This window comes from Mustela nivalis (genome assembly GCF_964662115.1).
Source record: "Mustela nivalis genome assembly, chromosome: 18".
NCBI classification, from domain to species: domain Eukaryota; kingdom Metazoa; phylum Chordata; class Mammalia; order Carnivora; family Mustelidae; genus Mustela; species Mustela nivalis.
In genome coordinates this window covers 29,752,408-29,775,934 of record NC_139037.1, presented here as the reverse complement: position 1 = coordinate 29,775,934, position 23,527 = coordinate 29,752,408, and the positions used below count along the sequence as shown (strand labels likewise).

Here is a 23,527-nt window from a genome sequence, read left to right as displayed (position 1 = left end):
CTTTTCGTCCCTGCAGGCCTTCAGCTGTCTGATGACAGAGAACCTGCTGGCCCTCCCAGATCTTCCCTGTTCTGGGTTAAATATTGCCAGTTCCTTCTGCTTCTACCCTCGTGTGTTCTCGGCATCTCCCCCCAAGCAGAGGGCCCCTTTCTTCCTTTTTCTTGTGTGTCCCAGAACTTCCAAAGTTGTTTTTGTTGTTCTACCCTTTTTTTTTTTTTTAAGGGCCCCTACAGTTCATTCTGGGCTTAGAGTGGATGGCTGTGATTGGGGTGATGGGTGAGGCAGAGAGAAGCTAGATCGTGTTGTCCAGAGGGAGACTGTCACTCAGAGAAAGCCCCCCCCAGGGCCAGCATCATGGGGTGGGGGGCGGAAGTGGGAGGCTGGTCAGGCTCTTTCTTTGCAGGCCAGAGATGGAGCTAATCAGGCCAAAAGGGACACACTAACCAAATTCACAGGAGCCTGGTAGGGAAGCCAGACCACAAATATATTAAATCACAATAGGACAAGCACTGAGAGGCAGCCTGAAAACTTTATGTCAGCCTGTCAGCACATTCTTTCATCGGTAGGGAAGCCTGCATAGGAAGCCAAATTCTAGTGAGAAGGTTGGTATTCACAGGCCCAAGACGAGGTAAGCAAGAGGAATGAGTTTAATAGCCAGGACAGTCCAAGGGACTTGTATCCGCTGAATGATAGGTCCATGGTGGCAGCCGTGCTGACCTTAGTCCCCTCATCCTTGTGCTCACGGTGGACGTGACTGAAATCAGTGACCAAATCTTTGCCTTCCTACTGCTCCTGGGACCAACCTTAAGATCCTTATCAGGAAGGCGCCTGGGTGGCTCAGTCAGTTTAAGTGTCTGCCTTCGGCTGGGGTCATGATCCCAGGGTCCTGGGATCGAGTCCTGCATTGGGCTCCTTCCTCAGTGGAGAGCCTGCTTCTCCCTCTACCCTTCCCCCGTGTCCATGATCTCTCTCCCTCTCACCGTCTTTCTCAAATAAAATATTTTTTTAAATGATCCTTATCAAGAGGGGATTCCAGGCGGCTCTGGCCCTCTGAGCTGTCTGTAACGCTCAAGAGTTTCCAGAAATCCCGATGCTCTGGACAATGGGAGATAAGATAGACTCTAAAGACCTCTCTTTTGTATCATTTTTGCTGAGCTCCTCACGCTTGACCATCTCTGTCTACCTAATATTTCCTCGGCTTATGTTAATACAATTCGCCTTTTTTTTTTCCTTCTCATTGTCAAGTCTTGATTTGATTTCCAGACCTTGCTCTTCCTGCTTTGTCCAGAGGCGCATCCTGTCCTGTCTTAAGAATTTTCGCAGATCAGTAATTACAGATACTGTGTGTGGATTCCGCTGATACGCACTCCCCACATTTGGCGGTGACTTGCTGTATACCTGCCAGTAATAACCTCTTGCAGCGGAGAAGCGGCTCTCTGGGAGCTCTGTTCTAGAATTGGCAGGATCATCATGTTACACTGTTGGTACTGTTATCACTTGTCCATGCCTGAGGCTCGATGGGTCCTGGAAAGGCAGCTAGAGCACCAAACCCAAGAGATCATTGAGTTTGCTGTTACGAGCTTTGGTTATGCTCCTCTGAGCGTTGGGAGACCTATTTTTGCCGGCTTTCAGAAATGTACATTTTGGGACACCTGGTGTGGCTCAGTCTGTTAGGCATCTGCCTTCAGTTCGGGTCATGGACCCGGGGTCCTGGGATCAAGCCCCACATGGGGCTCCCTGCTTGGCGGCAAGTCAGCTTTTCCCTCTCTCTGCTTGTGCGCTCTCTCACTCGCACACACTCTCTCTTTGACAAATAAATAAAATCTTTTTTTTAAATTTTTTTTATTTATTTTTTTTAAAGATTTTTATTTATTTATTTGACAGAGAGAGATCACAAGTAGGCAGAGAGGCAGACAGAGAGAGAGAGGAGGAAGCAGGCTCCCTGCTGAGCAGAGAGCCCAATGCGGGACTCGATCCCAGGACCCCGAGATCATGACCTGAGCCCAAGGCAGCGGCTTAACCCACTGAGCCACCCAGGCGCCCTGACAAATAAATAAAATCTTAAAAAAAAAAAAAAAAGTACGTTTTTGTTCAGGGCCTTTCCTCCCTCCTGGCTGAAGAATCTTGACTTCCCGAAAAGGGAGACAAAATGCATACAGAGAATTCGTGGCACCTGGAGCCACTGCGGGAGGCCTTCTTCAGATCCTCTAGAGGAAAACTGGGCCCTACCCTCAGGGGCAGCCGCGCTGCCCAGTCTGGGAGTGGAGATCTAGTTCTTAGACTAGGAAGGCTGCCAGTCTGATGAGAGAAGAGCCATCCCTAGCCTCAGGGAGTCCGATGGAGGAGAGGCATACAGTGTCCTTGGTGTGAAGGATTTCGCCAACCCTGAAGATATCACTCTATCTGCGGCTTCTCTCGGGTTGGTCAATGGGCAGGGAAGGGGGCCTGCTTCATTCACAGCTCTGATAGACGTGCGCAAAGCCACATCAGAGGGCCACGGCTTCTGAGCGTCAGCCTGGGGATTGGATTTTATTTTGTTTTATTTTATTTTATTATTTTGAGAGAGAGACAGAAATAGTGAAAGAAAGCACAGGAACAAGGAGGAGAGGGAGAAGCAGGCTCCCTGCTGAGCAGGGAGACTCGATCCCAGGACCCTGGGATCGTGACCTGAGCTTAAGGCAGATGCTTAACCGACTAAGCCACCCAGGCACGCCCATTTCTTAATAGACCTTTTCAGACCAATTTAGATGGACAGAAAAACCGAGATGATATCCCAGAGAGTTCCCAAATACCCCACGCCCAGTACCCCCATTACTGAGATGAACCCATGTACTATGGTACGTTTGTTACAGTGAACAAACCAATATTAATACGTTCTTAGTAACTGAAGTGCACAGTTTATTCAGATTTTCTCGGTGTTTACCTCCTGTCCTTTCTCCTTGCCAAGACCTCTGCCAGAATCTGGTATCCTGTTTCCTTGTCACAACATCTTATGTATTTGCTGGCTGTGACGATGAAGCGGATTTTCCTTGTTTCTGATGACCTTCCCAGTTTTGAGGAGGACTGGGCAGGTATGTGGTAGAATACCCCTCTGGTGGAATCTGCCTGATGGTTTTCTCAGAATGGGACTGGAGTTCATGGGGTTTGGAGAAGAAAGCCTCAAGAGGTAAAGAGCCATTTTCGTCACATCATGGCGGGCACCCCCGATGTCACCACAACCTACCGCTGTTGACCCTAAGCTCAATCATTCAACTGAGGTAGTGTGTGTCAGGGGTCTTCACTGTCATGTGTCCCATTCCATTTGTTCCATATTGTTCTCTTGGAAGGCAGTCCTTACACCCAGCGCACGCTTGAGGGACTGAGGAATTCTGTTCTCCCTTCTTTGGGCAGTGTATCTACAGCCCTTTTTTGGAACTTTTCTGCACAGGTAATTTGACTCTTTTCTCCCATTTATTCATTTCTCTTTTTTTGTTTTTTGTTTGTTTGTTTTGTTTTGTTTTAAATAATAGCAGGGACCCATGGGTTTTACTTTGTACTCCGGGTTATAATCCAATACTGCCTTATCTTGTTGCTCAGATCATTCTATCTCTGGCCCCTGGGAATGGAATTTGTGAGTTTGGATTTTTTTAAGATTTTATTTATTTATTGAGGGTGGGGGAGCATGCAAGTGGGAGAAGCAGACTCCCTGCTGAGCAGGGACGCCCATGCCTAATGCCACCCCTGCTCCCCCACCCCCACACCAGGAGATCTTAACCTGAGCCTAAGGAGGAGGAATGCTTAGCCAACTGAGCCACCCAGGCACTCTTGCAATTTGTGTTTTGTAACCAGCTCCTGCGGCCATTTCTTGTACGTATGAGAGTTCAAGTCCCACGTAGATCTGGGTTCCTGGCCCCAGTTCTCCCGCTGACTGGCCCTGGGCGGGCTCTTGGCAAGGCCCTGAGCCGGTGGGGCCTCCGCGCTCTCAGCAGAGACTGGAGCTAATGCTGTTACCTAGCACGTGAGGTTATTGAGCAAGAGGCGCCTAGTAAGTCCTCTGTGCACAGACCTTGTTGTTCATGTTAGCTTGGCATTCACATTCCTTCTGGATCGGCCCCCGGAGGTTACACACCGAGGCTAAATATGCCTTCCCAATGCTCACCTTCCAAGACCACGGCGCTGTGTGACCTAGATTCCAGTACCTGGCCCCCCATCTCCCCCGTTACCTCCTCTTCCTGGTGAACCAGCATCGTCTCCCACCTTCTGTCTCTCAGTCACAGCACACACCAGACAGACAGACGACCCATCTGACATGCCCTCTGCCAGTTCACACAGACACACATCCTCATTCCTTTCAAGCCCCCTAAAGCACCACTTCCTCTGTGACACCACCCAACAGCCAGGCACAAAGTCCCCTCTCTTCCTGTCAGCTGATGGAGGGCCCCCTGTACCCAGTCTTGCCTCATAGCCCTTATCCCTTTAGACCGTGCTTGGGAGCAAGGGGACGGTCCTCCCTGAGCAGTCCTCATCTCCGTCCGTCTTTCTGTCCCGCCTGCCCACGAGGGGCTCCCCACGCCAGCTTGTGGTCTTACTTGCACCTCTGTAAGTTCCGACAAGACAAAGGGCGTAGGGGGAAGGACATACCCTGGGTGCTAACTGGGCTTAACTGGACAGACAGCCTGTGAGGGCAGAACTTCTCAGAGGTCGAGAGGCTGACCTGGGGTCGTGTGTGTGTTTGTGTGTGTGTGTGTGTGTGTGTGTGTGTGTGTGTGTACACTCATCATATCACATCAGGGAAGGGGGTTAATATATATATTAATTATGCAAAAATATACATGACACAAATTTGGCCATTTTAACCATTTTTTTAAAAAGATTTTATTTATTTATTTGACAGAGAGAGATCACAAGTAGGCAGAGAGACAGGCAGAGAGAGAGGAGGAAGCAGGCTCCCTGCTGAGCAGAGAGCCCGATGCAGGGCTCGATCCCAGGACCCTGAGATCATGACCTGAGCCGAAGGCAGCGGCTTAACCCACTGAGCCACCCAGGCGCCCCCATTTTAACCATTTTAAAATGTACAGTTCGGTGACATCAAGTACCTTTACACGTCTGTAGAACCAACCATCGCCACCACCCATCTCTAGAGCTTTTTCATCTTCCGAAACTCATGAAACAATGAGTTTAACTGTTTCCTTAGTTTTCATTTCCTCCCTGATCCCTCCTTCCATCAGCCTCGGACACCCATCTCTCTCCTTCCCGTCTCTACGATTTTGACGGCGCCCTAGGTACCCTGTACCCACCGTATTGTGCGGTATTTCTTCTTCTGTGACAGGCTTCCTTCGCTGGGTATGATGTCTCTAAGGTTCATCCATGTTTGTAGCAGGTGTCAGAATGTCCTCCTTTGTTTTTTGTTTTGTTTTGTTTTTGTTTTTGTTTAAAGATTTTATTTATTTATTTATTTGACAGAAATCACAAGTAGATGGAAAGGCAGGCAGAGAGAGACAGAGGGAAGCAGGCTCCCTGCTGAGCAGAGAGCCTGATGCGGGACTCGATCCCAGCACCCTGAGATCATGACCTGAGCCGAAGGCAGCGGCTTAACCCACTGATCCACCCAGGCGCCCCAGAATGGCCTCCTTTGTAAAGACAGAATAGTCTCCTATTGTATGCTTATGTGGCATCTGGTTTATACATTTCTCTGTCCGTGGACACTTGGGTTGCTCCCACGTTTTGGCCATGGTGAATAAAACTGTGATGAGGATACAAATATTCCTGCCTTCAGTTCTTTTGGGAATATATCTAGAGTGAAATTGCTGGATCATAAGGTAATTATTTTATTTGGGGGGAAATTGCCATAGCATTTCCACAGTGTTTGTACCATTTTACGTTCCCACCAGCAATGCACAAAGGTTTATATTTCTCCACATCCTTGTCAAATTTGCTACTTTCTGGTTTTGTTTTGTTTTGTTGATAATAGGCATTCTAATAGGATCTCAATGTGGTTTTCATTTCCGTTTTCCTGATGACTGAGATCATGAGCATGTTTTCATGTGCTTATTGACCATTTGTGTATCTTCTTTCTTTTTAAGATTTTTTTTTAAAGATTTTATTTATTTATTTGACAGACAGAGATCACAAGTAGGCAAAGAAGCAGGCAGAGGGAGAGGAGGAAGCAGGCTCCCTGCCGAGCAGAGAGCCCCACGCGGGGCTCGATTCCAGGACCCCAGGATCACAACCCGAGCCAAAGGCAGAGACTTGAATCCGTTGAGCCACCCAGGCGCCCCTAAGATTTTTTTTTTAAAAGGTTTTATTTATTTATTTGACAAAGAGCAGGAGAGAGAACAAACAGGGGGAGCAGCAGAGGAAGAGGGAGAAGCAGGCTCCCCACTGAGCAGGGAGCTCCATATGGGGCTCCATCCCAGGATCCCGGGATCATGACCTGAGCTGAAGGCAGATGCTTAACTGACTGAACCATCCAGGCACCCTTTTAAAAAATATTTTATTTATTTATTTGACAGAGAGAGAGCACGCACAACTAGGCAGAGTGGCAGGCAGAGGGAGAGGGAAAAACAAGCTCTCGGCTGAGCAGAGAACTGGACGTGGGACTTAATCACAGGACCCTGGGATCATGACCTGAGCCAAAGGCAGACACTTAACCCACTGAGCCACTGAGGTGCTCCCATTTGTCTAACTTCTTTGGAGAAATGTCTGTTAAGTTCTTTGCTCATTTTTAAATCAGGTTGAGTTTTATGTTTTTGTTTTTTGTGCTTTTTTGCCATTGAGTTGTAGAAGTTCTCTATATATTCTGGTATTTATCTCTTGTCAGATATATGATTTGTAAGTATTTTCTCCCATCCCATCATTTCACTACGTTGATAGTGTCCTTTGATACACAGAAGTTTTTAATTTTGATGAAGCTGTTTGTCTGTTTTTTCTTTTGTTGTCTATACTTTTGGTATCATCTCCAAGAAATCATCAAATCCAATATCATGAGGCTTTTGTTCAATCTGTTCTCATAGGGGTTTATAGTTTTAGATTTTATGTTTAAGTCTTTCATCCATCTTAGATAATTTTTGTATACGATGTAAAGTAGCTATCCAGTTCTCCCGGCACCATTTGTTGAAAAGACTAGCCTTTCCTCATTGAATATTTTTGGCCCCCAATTGAAAATAATTCAGCCATACATGTGAGGGTTGACTTCTAGGCTCTCTATTCTATTATGTCGGTCTAAATGTCTGCTTGTATACCAGTAGTACAATGTTCTGATTACTTTGTTTTGTTGTAAGCTTTGAAATCAGAAAGTTTGTGTCCTCCTGCTTTGCTCTTCTTTTTCAAGATTGTTTTTGGCTATTTGGGGTTTCTTGAGATTCCGTATGAATTTTCGTATGGATTTCTCTATTTCTGAAAAAAGCATCCTTGGCATTTTGGTAGAAATTGCATTGACTCTGTAGATCACTTTGTGTAATATTGACATCTTAATGTTGAGCTTCCCTCTCTATGAACACAGGATGTCTTTCCTTTTATTTGTATCTTCTTTCATTTCTTTCAGCAACATTTTACAATTTTCTGTGTATCAGTCTTTTGCCTCCTTGGTTGTATTTATTCCCAAGTATTCTTCTTTGATGCATCTTTCCACTTTTTGAGGATCTTGATATATTGAAAAATGAAGAAATACAAAACAAGGTACCAGACTGGTGGTCACCTTAAACTGTATGGTCCTCTCAGTGTTTCTCAGGGGCAACATACGTAGACGGTGATAGAATTATATAGTGTCAAGGGCCTAATTTCGAGTCCCTTCATCAGTGTGAGGTCCCCCGTCCACTCACCCCCACCATGATGGGAGGAAAGTGGCTGGGCAGGTCCTCTTACTGGGCTAAGAGTGAGAATAGCATAATAGTCCCCCAGGTGGGCCCTGCTGAGGGATCCCACAAAGGCCTGAAGTCACCATAAGCCAAATCAAAGCATCTGTCCAGCATGTGATGCTGAGAGCACTGAGACCCCTTCGAAGCTTCCCCGAGGTCATGCGGACTTTCTACCTGGAACAGAAACAGTCCCCCAGAAATGCAGATGAAACAGAACAGCCAGCTTGCCCACCCCCACAGCCTTAACCAACCCCAAGGGGATTTTGCTGGCCCACATCAGTTTCAGTTTGAGGAGTTGTGTGAGGACAAAAGGTGAGGGAGCACAGAGTTAGAGGGCCAGTCCCTGCTCCGGCATTTCCTCACCCCCTGGAAGTCTTTGAAATAGCAGGCCTCTTCTCTTTTGTCATTCAACTGTTTTCCGGCTTTCTTGACCTCAGAGTCTCCTGGTGAAACTCTGTTCTTTCTCAGGCAGTGATTTATTTTGCTTCTTGGTCATTTTTGGCCTGTGGGGATGCACATGCAACACACACACACACACACACACACACACACACACACACACACACACACACGTGCCACTCCACATGTCTGCAGAACTCCTAGGCTTCAGGATCTGGAGACATGGTCCCTGTCTCCTCTCTCCTCTCCTGAAGCCTGTTGTTGTCTTACCCCCAGCCGGAAGCCCCTCTGTCACAGGGCCAGTCTCCTGGCCACTTGTTCTACTCCAGCTGCTGTTCCTGCAGGCTCCAGCCAACTCCAATTTCCATAGCAACTGAAACTCATTTTCCATCCCTGCAGTTCCACTTTGGAAAGGAAACCCGTAATAGTCCTTTAAAAGAAAAAAAAAAAAAAATGAGCTACATCTGGCATCGTCAACTTGGACTATTCAGAATTCCTTGCTCCCCCCTCCAACTCTCTGGTCCCCTAAAGACCCTCCCTTACTTCCCGCCATCAGCCTCCACCCCTCTGACTCCCCGGGGCTCCTGACTCAAAAGCAAGTCCAAGGAGAAGTCTGTGTGGGCTCTTTCTCTCTGAAAATTAATGCAAGATGACTTTGTGCCTTGGCAACCCAAGAAGGGGAGGTTAGAGAGGCTGTATTCTACTGCGTCAGGTGATTCTGACCCACTTCACCACGGATGCCTGTTTGCTGCCCTCCTGGGCTGGAAGGGCTCCAACAGTGCCTGAACATGTCATGTCGTCTGTAAAGATGAGGTTCCTACTCACCGACTCTCAGGCAGTTGTCTCCAGGTTGTTTGAGCAAGATTTGATGCTCGTACTCCCAGAATATAGGTGAGGTTCAGTGGGGTGGAGTCTGGAGCCCCGTGACTAAGAAAGAATTCTTGAAATGTCTTTGGGGCCAACTGATGGCTTATTAAAGCACAGGGACAGGACCCATGGGCAGAAAGAGCTGCTTCCCTGGGGGTTGTGAGGGGTGACGGGTTATAGACTATGGGGTTAGGGGAGGTAAGGAAAAAGGGAGTTGTCAAGGTTGTTTTTCCCTCAAGCGAGATATTAATATAAGAGGGGGGATTCCTGGAAGAATGTCACACACGTTCCACCCAGGAGTGGGGGTGTGGGTTCTCTGCTTGTGCTTTGTCCTCAGCTAGCCTTCTGTTCCCTCGTCAGCTTGGCTGGCATGACATACAGGAGCCTACGAGTATGATGTGAAGGGGTCTCTCCCCGCTCCTACCCCCAGAAAGACTTCCCTTATTGACTGCCTCTGTTTCTGATGCCTAAAATTCCACCACTGGCCACACGTGCCATTGGGCTCACACTCTGTTTCCTATTAAAAACGCCAAGTGCCTGTCAAGTTGTGGTGCGCTTGGATACTCCCATGCCTAGTGCTGTACCTCGCCTGTAGTAAGTGCTCAGTAAATGTTCCTCGGATTGAGTTCATGTTTTAGCATAGAATGCTTCAACAGACAACTTTTCTAATCTGACATCTGGCCCCAAGCACTTCTGGGCACATTTCGGCAAGAAGGGAATTATTTATTTTTTTTAATTGACCACTCCCCCCTCCCCTCCCCTCCCCCACGGGTCCGTATGGATTGGATAACTGAGAGTCACAGGCAAAGTGCGGTTACCAGTTTCCAGAAGAGCGGTTTGTTCTGACGGCTGCTGAGGAAACAGTGTGTGCCTGGAAAATGAGGAGTGTCGTTAAACACCTCCAAGGGGGAGACGCTGTTTGTCTAAATATGGGTCTTTATCTCTAAAACATGCCCCCCCACCCCCCACCCCACTCCCGCTGCCCATGTGTGCTGGGCTTTTCCAGTCGCTGGCGATGTGTTTTGGAACACAGCGTGGGGGAAGAGCCCCCATGGGCCGTTCAGCTCCGGCTATGAAAAATACAAGCTGCGTTTGACGGAATGACAAAAAGAAATCTGTGGAACCAGGAAGCGTAGTAAATACCGTGACTCTCTGCAAATGTGCACAGCCCAAACAGATTTTTCCAGTCTGGAAAAATGAAGAGATTTGTCTGTGTGAAACCCGCCAGCTCTCGGCCCCTCCTCCCTTTCCCCTGCTCCACCCCCACCTCCTGGCAAGGCCGCCCACCCTGCCCCAGACATTCAGTCATCCGCTTTCATCCTTTGTGACTTGCTTTGCCCCAGGAAATAACACTGCCCAGGCTCTGGGGAGATACCCCAGCCTCGCCTCGTCTCTGAGAGACGTCTGTCTGGCTGGGTGTTACCGGTCATTTCTGACCTTGGCCGGATGCGGCTCAGGGCTAAACCGTCCAGGAGGCAGTGGGTCTGGTGTCTCCACTTGCTGGGCTTTATCCTACCTGTCCCAGGTTCCCCACCACACACCCCCCTTTCCTTTTGAAAGAACCTTTTTTTTTTTTTTTTTAAGATTTTATTTATTTGACAGAGAGATCACAAGCAGGCAGAGAGGCAGGCGGGGGGGGGGGGAGCAGGCTCCCCGCTGAGCAGAGAGCCCGATGTGGGGCTCCATTCCAGGACCCTGAGATCATGATCTGAGCTGAAGGCAGAGGCTTAACCCACCGAGCCACCCAGGCACCCCGAACCTTTATCCCATCCCTTCTGTGAACCGGTGTTTAGAGAGAGCACTTGCAAAAGGTGAGGGTTTAAAAGCCCTCTCTTGAGGCTAGTCAGAGGGTGGAGGTAGAATAGGAAAATTTTCAGTGACTCAAAGACAACCACAACCAGGACAACCATTGGTGGGGATGGCTTCTGTATGGGAGGGACTTGCAGAGAAAATCTGAGCTGCACCTAGCCTAGGAGATAGACTTGCATAGCAACTATGCTGTGTTTTTTGATGGTGTGTTTGCAGGTGGGGGGTAGGGGCAGGAAGAGGGGTGCTGACAAAGACTATGGGGCTGTAAACACCCACCCTCCGGAGTGCTGCCCTGAGACCATATATCCAGCCTGCAGTTCAGTCTGTTGAAAAGGGCACTGGGAATCAGAGCAATGGGCTTGAACCCTGGCTTCTCTCATTAGGGAGTAGCTGTTAGTCACCTCTCCATCCGCAGCACCTAGGACAAGCCTGCCAACAGCAGGCGCTCTGTTGCTGTTTGTGGAGTCGGTGAGTGAATGAATGAGCCAGTAACCTTGGATCCTTTTCCATTGTGAGCTTCAGTTTCCTTCTCTCTGAAAAATAATATGAAAAATCTGACACTTACTCTGCCTAGCCTGCCAGGGGAGAGTGAGAGGGGGTGGGGGGGAAGGAGAGTGAGATTGTTGGGGTGGGGGAAGGAGAGAGCGAGAGAGCAGACGTATGAGCATTTTTTATCCTCTGTAAATTGGAATTTCGGAGTCAGTTTGGTCTCTGGTTCCATGGCTCACCTTTAGTGTTTATGTCCTTTATCAGGAGGAAGGGCTGTACTCCACAGTGTCCCCCGAACACTTCTCCATCCTATCATCTGAGTACCTTAAGGACAGGAAGATATTTTGGGTGCTTTTAACAAAGCAGTTTAGGGGCGCCTGGGTGGCTCAGTGGGTTAGGCTGCTGCCTTCAGCTCAGGTCATGATCTCAGGGTCCTGGGATCGAGTCCCACATTGGGCTCTCTGCTCAGCAGGGAGCCTGCTTCCTCCTCTCTCTCTCTCTCTCTCTCTCTGCCTGCCTCTCTACCTACTTGTAATCTCTGTCTGTCAAATAAAATAAATAAAATATTTAAAACAAACAAACAAAAAACAAAAAACAACAACAACAAAAAACAAAGCAGTTTAAATCTGACAACAATGCCTTTTAACATCCTCAGCCTCGACAGGGCCATCGCCACATCAGTCCCGTACTTGGTCCCAGAACTCCCGTGAGACCCTCCCGAGGAATGGCCTGAGCTCAAACAGGAGATTTTCATGAAGAACTGGCGGGGGGGTGGGGGGGTGCTGGGAATCTGCCCCCAGATCTTCACCAGTGCTGGCTCCTCTGCCTGCAACACCCGTCTTCCCTTTCCCAACTGGTCCAATACCTACTTGACTTCCAGATCTCCACTTAGACCTCATTTCTTCCAGAATACATTCTGGAATGTATTCCAGAATACATTCCCCCATTCCTCCCCCTCTGTCCTTCAAGCTGAGCCTCCACCTATCTGCCCTCTCTGGGTTCACTTCCCCTGTCCAGCTGCTCGCCAACTGAGGTACGGTCACCCATTCACCTGTCTGCCTCGCTCTTAAATGAAATGGTGGGCACCCTGAGGACGAAGACTGGGTCTTTCTTGTTCACTGTTGTAAGCTCACTGCCGGACCCCAGGACGGTGCCCTGTACATGTATACTGATGAAACCAATAGCCACAGTGTGTTGGGGGAGAGGGGAGACCGAGACCAGAATCAGGCAGGTTCTCCTAGAAGGGTACTCCCCAAAGCCTAGAAACACTTCTGCTACCAAAATGGCTTGCATGCAAACTAAGCGTGTGAATCCGTCCACACCCAGAGATGTGTGCACACACTCCGTTGCCAGCAGTCACTGGCGCAGAGCACCCCGCCTTGCTCTGAAAGGTCTCTCCGCCATCCCCTCTGACCCATCTTCTTCACTCCCCATGCATAGGAAAATGCACGAATCAGACTCTAAGTGGGTAAGTGGCAGAGTAAAGGTAGCCAGGGAAAGAGATTTGATTATCATACCTTGGCCTATAATCTTTCCTCATCTCTCTCTCTCTGTCTCAGCATCACAGATTACATCTCACTGGAAGGCAATTCTACTTATTTCTCTTCTATACAATTCAAGAAGACACTCAACTTAAAAAATAAAATAAAATAAAAATAAAAAGCTCAGCAAACTGTTTCCCCCGGCTCTTTGGAGCCCTGCCAAATAAATGTATCTTTAGGCAAAGAGTTTTCAGCTCCGTGCCTTGGTTTCCCTCTTCTCTCTCCCATGGAGACGAGGAACAGAAGCTATCCTTCGAGCACAATATGTTTCCTGGGGGTGGGGCGGGGAGAGCTCCTTAAGTACCCAGAGTCACCAGTCACGATTTTGTCACGGGCACATGAAAGGACGGTGTTGTTTGGTTCTTCAGTGGGCAGGTGAATTTTAAGTTGTTTGGAAAGTTGACTCAGATTTGGTCAGATGTGGAAGCCGTGGCCTGCCCTACCGAAAGAGAGCGTTAAGGAACTAGCCGTGGAGAGGAGAATTTCTGAAGCTGGTGGGAGGGTTGCTGGGAAGGACCCAGCTGGCCGCAGATGCAGCGTGATAAAATGACAGAAGTCTGAAAGTGTTTCATGAGCCCCGGGAACAGCAAGCAGCCCTACCTCCTCAGCATGCTGGCCAAGGCCCTTGGCCATGTGGCTTCATCTGACCTCCTCTGGCCTCCTCCCAGCGCAGCCTGCCACGTGGCAGGTGTAGAGGACCTGCTTCCTAGGTCAGGGCGGCAAGCGGGGTCTTAAGGTGAACTCAGACCCCTAGAGAGGTTTTATGTGGCCACTACCATCAGCCTTTGTGATATCTGTCACTTAAACCTGTTCTCAAGTTAGGAGACTTCATGTCAAGTCCTGGTCTCCACTTCCTTGGAAAAACAGAAGATCTGGCAACACGGAGCTCACCTTCTTGAACAACTGTAACCAGGCGGAGGTGGGAAGCTGCAGCTCCTTCCAGAGAGGACTTGCTGGCCTCAGTCCCCACTGCCACCAGCCATTGGTCCCCCCTGGGCAGAAAACAGGGTCAGCCGCCTTTTATCACCTTGCCCCACGGGCCATCATTGTTACCTGCTGTGCAGCCAAAGGCACTGGCTGGTCTGTGACCTCTGCCTGGGTGAGGACCTCCTGTCCCCTAGGCCCCTGCTGATGCACAGACCCAGCCATCCTCCCTGGCCCCGGGGTGGTGCTGATGTGTACAGTTGCAGTGCTGAGGGTTGAGCTTTTTCTGCCTTTAAGGGGTAAGGTGCCATTATTGTGAGAAAGTGCAAGGCCACGGGCTACGGAGCAGGCCAGGACCAGTTCCTCCCTTCCCAGATAACACACTCCCACTTCGGCAGCAACCTTCTGGGAATCGTGCCCGCTCCTGACTTTTCCTTTTTTCTATTCTATTAGTGACTTTCAAAAAGGACATTTCAGCCAGCTAAAGGGAGCAGATGGCACTGTATCAGGCCTCCTGCAGGCTGACTTTGGGGTGGGGGTGGGGGAATGGGGGCTTTCCTGTGATTAGTTCTTGTACCTGGTAAGCTTTGATCTCTCAGGCTGTGGAGGTGGCTTCTCCTAAGGAAGGAATCAGGCCATGCTTAACCTTGATCACCGCAATCACTGTTCTCCTTGTCCTTCTTTTATAAACAAGGAAATTAGAACAGAGCTAAGAGAGGCTTTTTCATACACTTTAGGAAAGAATGAGCAATGGAAAAAGGAAATTGAGAGCTTTGGGGAGTTTATAGGAGAGAAGCATTGGAGTTTGAAATAGAAGCTGGGAATCCATATGTTGGGAGGAAAGAGAAGAAAAGAACAGCCACACGCACACAGAGCTTCAAGGGGAAGTGCGGAAATCGTTATGGGAAAGGGGGCAGGGAAGCCCACGTGGGTCTCCCTTTATCAGCCCCAGATGTTCAGGCAACGGCCCCCAGGATGCCCATGAAAGGGTCCAGAGCCTATGGTGCTAGACTGAGTGTTTTCTTAACTGCCAAGGAGCACGTGACTTCGGTGGCAGGGAGCTTTCCTCTGTGACCCCCATGACTCCCCGAGGCCCTGCGAGGTCTGCACCACGCCAGGCAGATACAGACGGGGCTACCTCTAGATTTGGAAGTGGACAGCCGCAGTTCACCTCGCACGGATCCCTGCCTGTCTGCCCCCATCAAGCCTAGGGCTGGCCCAACCTGCCTCCGTTGACCTGTGCCCCAGAGTGACCTAGGTCCGGCTGGCAAATTCCACCTGCATAAATGACTTAGCCTCTCCAGCCTCAGTTTTACCATCTTTAAAATGGGAGGGGGGGTGCCTGGGTGGCTCAGTGGGTTAAAGCCTCTGCCTGCAGCTCGGATCATGATCCCAGGGTCCTGGGATCAAGCCCCGCATTGGGCTCTCTGCTTGGCAGGAAGCCTGCTTCCTCCTTTCTTTCTCTCTCTCTCTGCCTACTGTCAAATAAATAAATTAAATATTTTTAAAAATAAATACATAAAATGGGAGGGGAGAACGAACCATCATTAGTGAGGTGCATAGCAAGATACATGTAAAGGGCTCTGGGAAGAATAAAGCCCAAAACATGGGGTTTTTTGGTTTTGGTTTTTCTTTATTTTTTTTTGTTTTTGTTGTTGTTGTTGTTTTTCTTTTTCTTTTTCTATTTTTTTTTTTTTTTTGGTTGTTCATTACACTTTTAAAAAAAAATCACTATGGAAAATTTCAAACATCTGGGCAAGTAGACAGAATACAGAATAAAGCCTCATACACCCGTAACCTAGCTTCCATAATGATAAGTTCATGGCCGATCTTAGTTCATCTCTATCCTCCACGTTCCCCAGCCCTCTGTTATGCTGAAGCAAATATGGGAGGTATCTGGGAGATATTTTATTATTTTATCTCATTACCAAACATGTAATGGCCGACTTGCTCCCCCAACCGGTTGAAACTTACCCTCCCCCGAGATGGCCCTTTTTGTACCTTTTCCCCTCTTCCAGGGCGACACATCTGCCCTCCCCGCCGGGCACCAAATTCCTCTCAATGTCATTCTTCCTGCAAGAATCATGACTGATAGCAGCTCAGGTTGTAAGGCCCCAGGAGGCCTGGGGTGTCTTTGCATTTTACCAGACTCCAGTGTTTTCTTAAGAGATAGCGGAGCTCTAGAAGGGGGACGTTGAAGCATCAGTTCCCTGGAAGGAGAGGCAGGTATTGGGCCATTTTGAGCCCTCCCAGCCTTTGACATCAAGCTTAAGCCCTATAGGAACTGGCTAAACACCTGGTGTTATTGGTGCCTTTCTTCCAGGGAAGGGGCACCTGGGGTGGAGAACACCGGTGAATTATGTCCTCCCTTCGGCCTCTGGCTGCAGGAGAGGGGGCTCTCCTCTCCCAGCAGAAGCCCTAATGCTGACTGAAGCTTGCGATGCAGCTAGGAGACTCACTTCTTCTCAAAGCCTGGTGGAGGGGATAGAATGCCCGCTCCAGAGACCAAATTCAAGACGAAATGAGCTAATGCTGTATCTACTAGGATTCTCTTGGTCACAAGGGATGGAAAATCCAACCCAAGATGCCTTTGGAGGAAAAAAAAGGGGGGGGGGATTGGGGGCTTACCTTGAATCAAAAAGTCCCGGGGTGGTACCAGGGATCTGCACCCACCTTCTAACACATGTTGGGGTGGGGTTCTGGTTTCCCCACACCACCAAGGAAGTCAGTCTCCGGGACATCGGCTAGGCATCCTCCAGTGCAACTCCGTTCTGACACTGTCTACATGGAGGTAGTGTCCAATCCCACAGTTAGTTAAGCGCTGTCTTACAAGACTGCGCACCCCCCCAACTCCAGAGGCCAGTCCCTAGTTCATGCTGTCAGCTGTGCCTCTGATGGATGAGCTCTGAACTGGAGGTCCCCACAACTCCTTCCTTGGGTTTGACCAATTTGTTAGAGCAGCTCTCAAAACGCAGAGAAACTGTTTACTTAGTAGATTATAGGTTTTGTTATAAAAGGATGTAACTCAGGAACAGCCAGATAGAAGTGACCCATAGAGCAAGATGTAGGGGAAAGTGCAGAGCTTTCATGCTGTCTCCCAGCACACCAGATTTCCACGTGTTCACCCTTCTGGAGGCTTTCCAAACTCAGTCCTTTTGGGTTTTTATGAAGGCTTCATTACATAGGCACAATTGATTAAATCGTTGTCCATTGGTGATTGAGTCAACCATCACCCCCAGACCCCCCTCAACGTCCCTAGAGGTCAGGGGGTGGGGACTGAAAGTTCATGCCCTCTAATGGTATGATCAGCTCCTCTGGCAACTAACCCCTTTTCTTAGGTGCCTTCCAAAAATATCTCATTAACATAACAAAAGATACGTTGCCCCGCCCCCCATCTCAGGAAATTCTGCAGGTTTTTAGGAGTTGTTATCCAGACACTATGGTGATGAAATACCAAATCTCTACTTACTATTATGAATCACAGCATTACAGGTGGACATGACTGGTATTTGGGGTTCAACTGTTAAAATCAGGCCTGGGTTTCACTCTACCTCTTGGCTCCAGATTTATTTCAACTTTCATTTGGGGTTAATGTGATAACAAGGCAGCAGCAGCATCGGTTTTTGCCCCTGGATCCTTTGAGGGTCTCCATAGAGAACTTTTTCTTTTTTTTTTAAAGACTTATTTATTTGACAGACAGCAAGAGAGGGAACACAAGCAGGGTGAATGGAAGAGGGAGAAGCAGGCTTCCTGGCAAGCAGGGAGCCCGATGGGGGCTCGATCCCAGCACCCTGGGGTCATGGCCTGAGCTGAAGGCAGATGGAGCCACCCAGGTGCTCTGAGAATCTCTTTTCCAAAAGTCCTAACAAAAGTCTCAAGGACCCTGATTGGGTCACATGACCATCCCTGAAAGCAATCCCTGTGTCCAGCAGAGTGAGAGGGGCTCACTTGCTCAGGCCCTGCTGGGACCTGTGATTAGACCTACTGGGACTGAGAGGGTGGCAGGAGGCGTGGTCCCTTGGAGGGCATGGTTACCAAAATGGGGCTGGATCAGTACCGGTGATGAACAGAAGATGCTCAGTCTTCATGCTTAGCGAGTCTCTGAGTACATTATGGAAGCTCATCAAATGTTAATTCCCTTATAGCTCATGGAGACTTTTTTATTCCTTTTCAAATAAGTTGTACATATTTGATCTCATAACAGTCCCTGAGACAGACAGGAGTGCAAGGAGTATCTTCCCATATTAAAGATGAGGAAATCGAAGCACAGAGCAGGTAAAATCTTTGCCCATGGGGGTGCTGGGTGGCTCAGTTGGCACGTCATGATGGGGGAGGGAGGTCCAGAGATTTAGCCCTGAGTCAGGCTCCCTGCTCAGCGGGAGCCTGCCTTCCCTCTGCCCTACCCCCAAGTGTCCTCCCTCTTGCTCTGCTCTCTTTCTTTCAAATAAACTGTTCAAAATTTTAAAAATTAAAAAAAAAGGGGCACCCGGGTGGCTCAGTGGGTTGGAGCCTCTGCCTTCGGCTCAGGTCATGATCCCAGTGTCCTGGGATCGAGCCCCGCATCGGGCTCTCTGCTCGGCGGGGAGCCTGCTTCCTCCTCTCTGCCTGCCTCTCTGCCTACTTGTAATCTCTGTCTGTCAAATAAATAAAAATCTTTAAAAAAAAGGGGCGCCTGGGTGGCTCAGTGGGTTAAGCTGCTGCCTTCGGCTCGGGTCATGATCTCAGGGTCCTGGGATCGAGTCCCGCATCGGGCTCTCTGCTCAGCAGGGAGCCTGCTTCCTCCTCTCTCTCTCTCTGCCTGCCTCTCTGCCTACTTGTGATCTATCTCTGTCAAATAAATAAATAAAATCTTTAAAAAAAAAAAAAAAAGAGTCTTTAAAAAAAAAATCTTTAAAAAAAAGACTTTGCCCACAGTCAGAAAGCAATGTAGTATGGACCTGCCCTGGAGTCCCACGGAGACATAAAGGGCTTGGAATTGCCGGGCAGATCCACTGAAACTGGGATCTATGAGCCTTACCATATAAACATGGACTTTATTGATATCAGCTGCCTGGGTTTGTCTCCAGGTTAGTCAGATAGACTGGTAGCAGGCTGGGGGTCAAGTACCCGTTGATATGCCCTCCCAGGTGGCAAGGGAAGATGTTACATAGGCTGAGACGCTCCTCCCCAGGGAAACCCTCTCGTGACTGACTTCCTTTTACCCCAGGGAACTGTGTACAAGACTTGGTTTTCCTTGTCCTGGAAAACACACACACACACACGCACAAACACCAGTCCAGAAAGAAGTGTGGAGTGGGAGAGGCCGTACTAGTCGCAGGGCTGACTCCTAAGGGAAATTGGTCCTGGAGCCAAGAGTGTCCTTTGCCAAGACATAGAGGGACAGCAGAAGCCCCTGGTCAGATGGGAGTGGTTTAGCCAGAGTTCTCAGGATCCTCCCCAGTGTCTTTGGGATCTCTGAAGAGCTGTCCAAATAAACAGCTCCCCTCCTCTGCATCCAGGTTTTGAACACATTGAATAAAAAAGAAGACAAAGGAGTGGCAAAGAGCCAGAGTGCCCCCTTCCTTGTCACTAAAGCTAGCATGGAGGACGTGGCTCAGTGGGAGGACAAAATTGACTTCCTAAGGGAGCCTAGAAGGAACTGGGCCAGAGCAGATCATCATAGATGGCCTTCCCGGGTATTCCAATCAGACAGATTGTTCCATCGCTGTGGGTAGTGAGAGTAAAGACGAAAAAATGAGTTTTAGGGAAAATCCCTCCTCATGGAAACCAGAAGCTAAGAAGACATGTGACCTTGGCGAGTTATTCCTCTCTTGGCATTCTTCTCTTCTTGGGTCAAACGGGCATGATCACAGTATGTGCCTCACAAGGAGGCACTGGGAGTTCGAAGGGTTAACTACGTAGGACAGCCCCGACCATGCAGTAACCACTCGGTGAACAGGGGCTGTGTCTGTGCCGTCCGGGTTCATGGCGGGTGGCCCTGCTGCTTTTTTTCTCCAGCACGAAGCCCAGGGCCCCTGGGTCCTGCTGTGCCTGCGTATCTCTCTCTCTCGCTGTAAAAATTCATGCGGATGTCGGTGTGCAGGGGCTTTTTGGTTCCTGGCCTCTTCCCAGGCTGTGTTCTCCCCTTTGGTCGGGGGTGGGGGGGCCGTGAAGGGGGCGGCAGGGAGATGGCAGAGACATCCTCTTCACCGTGGTGAGCGCGGCTGCCACCTCCCCATGCCCTGTTCCAGCAGGTCCTGGCTCCAAGTTCAAAGCCAAGGTGGCTTTGTTGAGTAATTCAGTGACACTGCCTGCCCACCCGCCATCGGAGGGTAAGTCTCACTCCCACACACCCATCTGCTAAGCATCTGCTGCCCTGTGTTTTGTGGTGTGGAGGCTGGGAACAGGCACGCTGCCCCAGCTGACCGCGTGGAGGCTGGGCTTCCTTCCTCCCCCTGCTGCCCTTGGGCTCGGTCGGTCTCTCTCTGCCTCTCTCTCTCTCTCTCTCTCACACACACACACACACACACATACACACACACAGCCCCGCTCAATGAGGTTTCAGATCCGCTCCCAGGCTGGTTGGCGCTGACTGCATCTGGATTCACACCAACCTTTTCCTCCTGGGGGTTCAGAGTGTTCTTGGAAGGAAGCCTGGGAAGGGAAAGGCCTTCCCCAGCATTCCCCCTGCCATGGCTGGCTGACAGCAGAGTCGGGAGCTGCCAAGAGCTGTGGAGTCAGACAGACCTGAGTTCAAATCCCTGGGTGACCTTGGGCAAGCTGCTTTCTGCTTCAGTTTCCTCATCCATAAAAAATGTGATAGTAACAGGATCTATCTCACGGGATTGGGGCCAGGATTCATCGAGATGCTAACTGTGTAGCACTCGCCCCAGGTCTGGCCGGAGGGAAGGGCTTGAGGCGGGGTCGCCCTTGACCATCAGCAGGGGATCCCCTGGCTTCCTGGCTGGGGGAGGAAGGTGTTCCTGGAGTGGGAGAGAGCACTATCTCCTTGGATCCACCCCACCTCCCACATTAGACCCTTCCCCCAGTTACGCCCCAGGGGACCAAACAGATTTGCTCTAATGCAGAATGTCTCATTTGTCCGGTCACTCCCACGCCTGGTGTGGTGCCTGGAACTTAAAAAGCACTAAATGTTTGCAGTAAACAAGTGCAAGGAACAGGGCAAGAGACTGTCTGGCAGGCGGCCTCGGTTCCAGCACTGGTTTCTGAACTCCAGGCTGTTCTTTCTGCCCCTTTGGCCTCCCTTCCCCCCCCCCCCCCCCGCCTCCCCTCCCTCCTTCTGACCTTCCTCTTCAGACCTTCCTTTCTTTTTTTCTCGGAAGGAAATAGCTTCCTTCTTTCCTTTCCTTGTAATATCCAGGCTGTGAGAGCATCCCTTGAGAGCCCTTCACCCAGCCGAGAGCCGCGATTCCTCTTTCAAATTGAGTCTGTCCCCTGACTCATTCATTAAAATGCATAGGGCATGTGACCAAACTGCATAATGAGTCTCTCCCGAGGAGGAAGGCTGAGGCAAGAGGCAGGGAGATGCTGCCAACTGCAAAGCGAATGCCACCCACCCCCCCTGCTGTGGGTCAGGCTCATTGGCCCATCGTGCCCTGGGAAGGCTGGGGGCTGCCGTTCATCCCCAGTAAATCAGCCAAGTCCTGGAGAGCTCCAGCCTGGCAGTCTTGGAAGCTGTGTTGCTTTGGAGAGTCCAACCCTTGTGACCTTTGCTCAACCTTCCCCCACTCCTGCTGCTTGAGTCTTTATTTAAATATATCTCTTAATGATCCAAGGAACGTGAGTATATTTTTATCACAAAATATTCAAACATAAAAGCAAGCCCCTTTAATAACTCCCCCATACCACTCCCCCTCTCCCAGATGACCTTCTGGTCATCCAGAGCACTTCGCCTTCCAGGGTTTTGGCTGCCCCTTGAAGGCGATCTGGGGGAGCCCAGACACCCTTTTGCCCTCCTGAGGTCCCAAGCCAGTTCTCTACAAAGCTGTCAATGTGCATCTTGGACACCTTCTCAGCCCCCTTCCTGGCAAGTCTTTTGTCTGTCATGCAACCTCCAGGCACCCCACCAAATCCCATCCATGCAAGAGAGCCCTACCATATGCAGTAAGGAAGCCAGACCAGATGATTCCTAGATGAGAAATTCAGGTCTAGGGGCTCCTGGGTGGCTCAGTCAGTTAAGCATCGTCTACCTTTGGCCCAGGGTCCTGGGATCGAGCACCAGACCAGGCTCCATGCTCAACCAGGAGCCTGCTGCTCCCTCTCCCTCTGCTGCTCCCCCTGCTTGTGCTCTCCTGCTCTCTGTCAAATAAATAAAATGTTAAAAAAAAAAAAAAAGTAATTCAGGTTTAACTGCTTTCCAGAGACATCTGCACTTGACTGTCAGAGTCCTGAAGAGTGCAAATGGTGTCAAAATGCAGTGATCTTCATGGTGAGGGCCTCCTGAGCTCTACTTTTTGGGTGGTGAGGCTCTCTGAACCCACTAATTCATTTCACTTGAGTAATGACCTATCCCACAAACTTTCCTGAATCACAATAACCCACATGCAGAGTGGGAATCAACTCTCATGCTGCCCTCATGGGATTATGAAGTTTCAGTGGAATTAGCTCCATAAAGCCATCCATCAGCCTTTCACCTGGCACATGATCAGAGAATGCAAGTAATGTTAGTAATTGTCATGGTCATCGTGATTTTTATTCTGGTCTGTAATACTCCATTCATTCAAGGAGTATTTGTATGGAGGACCTTCTGTGTGCCAGGCACTGTTTTAGATCCGGGGAGGAAAGCAGTGAATGAGTCAGACACACTTCCTGCCCTCAGTGGGCTCATATTCTAGCACAAATGTATTGTACCCTTGTGTTTGGTAAGGACTTCATCTCCTATTATGTCCCATGGTCCTCACTCATGTCTTCAAGCCATTCAAAGGCAATATGAGTGTCCCTATTGTGCAATTAGAAAGCCACGGTTCAGAGTAATGGGACAGGTAGAAACTGGCCAGCTACGTACGACCTGATCTCCAGGTTCTGACTCCAGTTTCTGTGCTCTCTCCCAGTGGGCACTGATGGTTATTCTGGGCTGCAGGAGGAGGAGGGCATGTAAGCAGTTCCCAGAGCTCAGGAAGCCTGACCCTACGCAGCAGGAGCACAGAAAAGAGGTGGGACTACCCTTTGTGTGCCTTTGAGAATCTCAGTTAGTTCTGTCCATGAACTGAATCAACTGGGCCTAACCAAATATTCCTCTGCCTGGTGCCAGTTTCATAGGCCTGGAGGAGGTTTGTTCAGTGAAGAAGCACTTGCTGGGGTGCCTGGGTGGCTCAGTCGCTTAAGCGTCCTGCTCCTGGTTTCCACTCAGGTTATGATCTCGGGGCTGTGGGATTGAGCCCAAGTCCGGCTCTGTGGGGACCCGCTGGAGAGTCTCTCCCTCTCCTTCTGCCCCTCCCCCCACTCTCTCTCTCTCTCTAAATGGATGAATAAACAAATAAAATCTGAAGGAAAAAAAAAAAAGGGAAAGGAAAAGCACTTGCTCCAGGCTGTATTCTGTGGGGCCTGGCCATCACAGCAGCAGCTCAGAGGTCTGAGAGCACTTCCCCATGGGGTCCTCACCAGGCAGGAGAGGATGGCCAGGACTGTGGGCTCAGTGAGCAAATTGCATCTTCTTGGGGTAGC

The 23,527-nt window shown here is 49.6% G+C and overlaps 1 protein-coding gene and 1 long non-coding RNA gene across 5 annotated transcripts in view; one reads left to right on the top strand and one right to left on the bottom strand.

Moving 5' to 3' along the window:
* Window positions 1-23,527, top strand: part of CHD9 (chromodomain helicase DNA binding protein 9) — a 221,324-nt gene that overhangs the window by 5,966 nt on the left and 191,831 nt on the right. The window lies entirely within an intron of this gene.
* Window positions 6,456-21,602, bottom strand: LOC309853742. Of its 4 annotated transcripts, XR_014305912.1 has the most exons (3): window positions 21,149-21,602; window positions 9,920-9,972; window positions 6,456-8,664 (listed from the first exon to the last, which is right to left on the bottom strand). It is a non-coding gene; the product is annotated as an uncharacterized lncRNA (long non-coding RNA). The 4 variants fall into 4 exon arrangements; XR_014305911.1 differs by having other exon boundaries at window positions 6,456-9,972; XR_014305913.1 differs by lacking the exon at window positions 21,149-21,602 and adding an exon at window positions 20,458-20,568 and having other exon boundaries at window positions 6,456-9,972.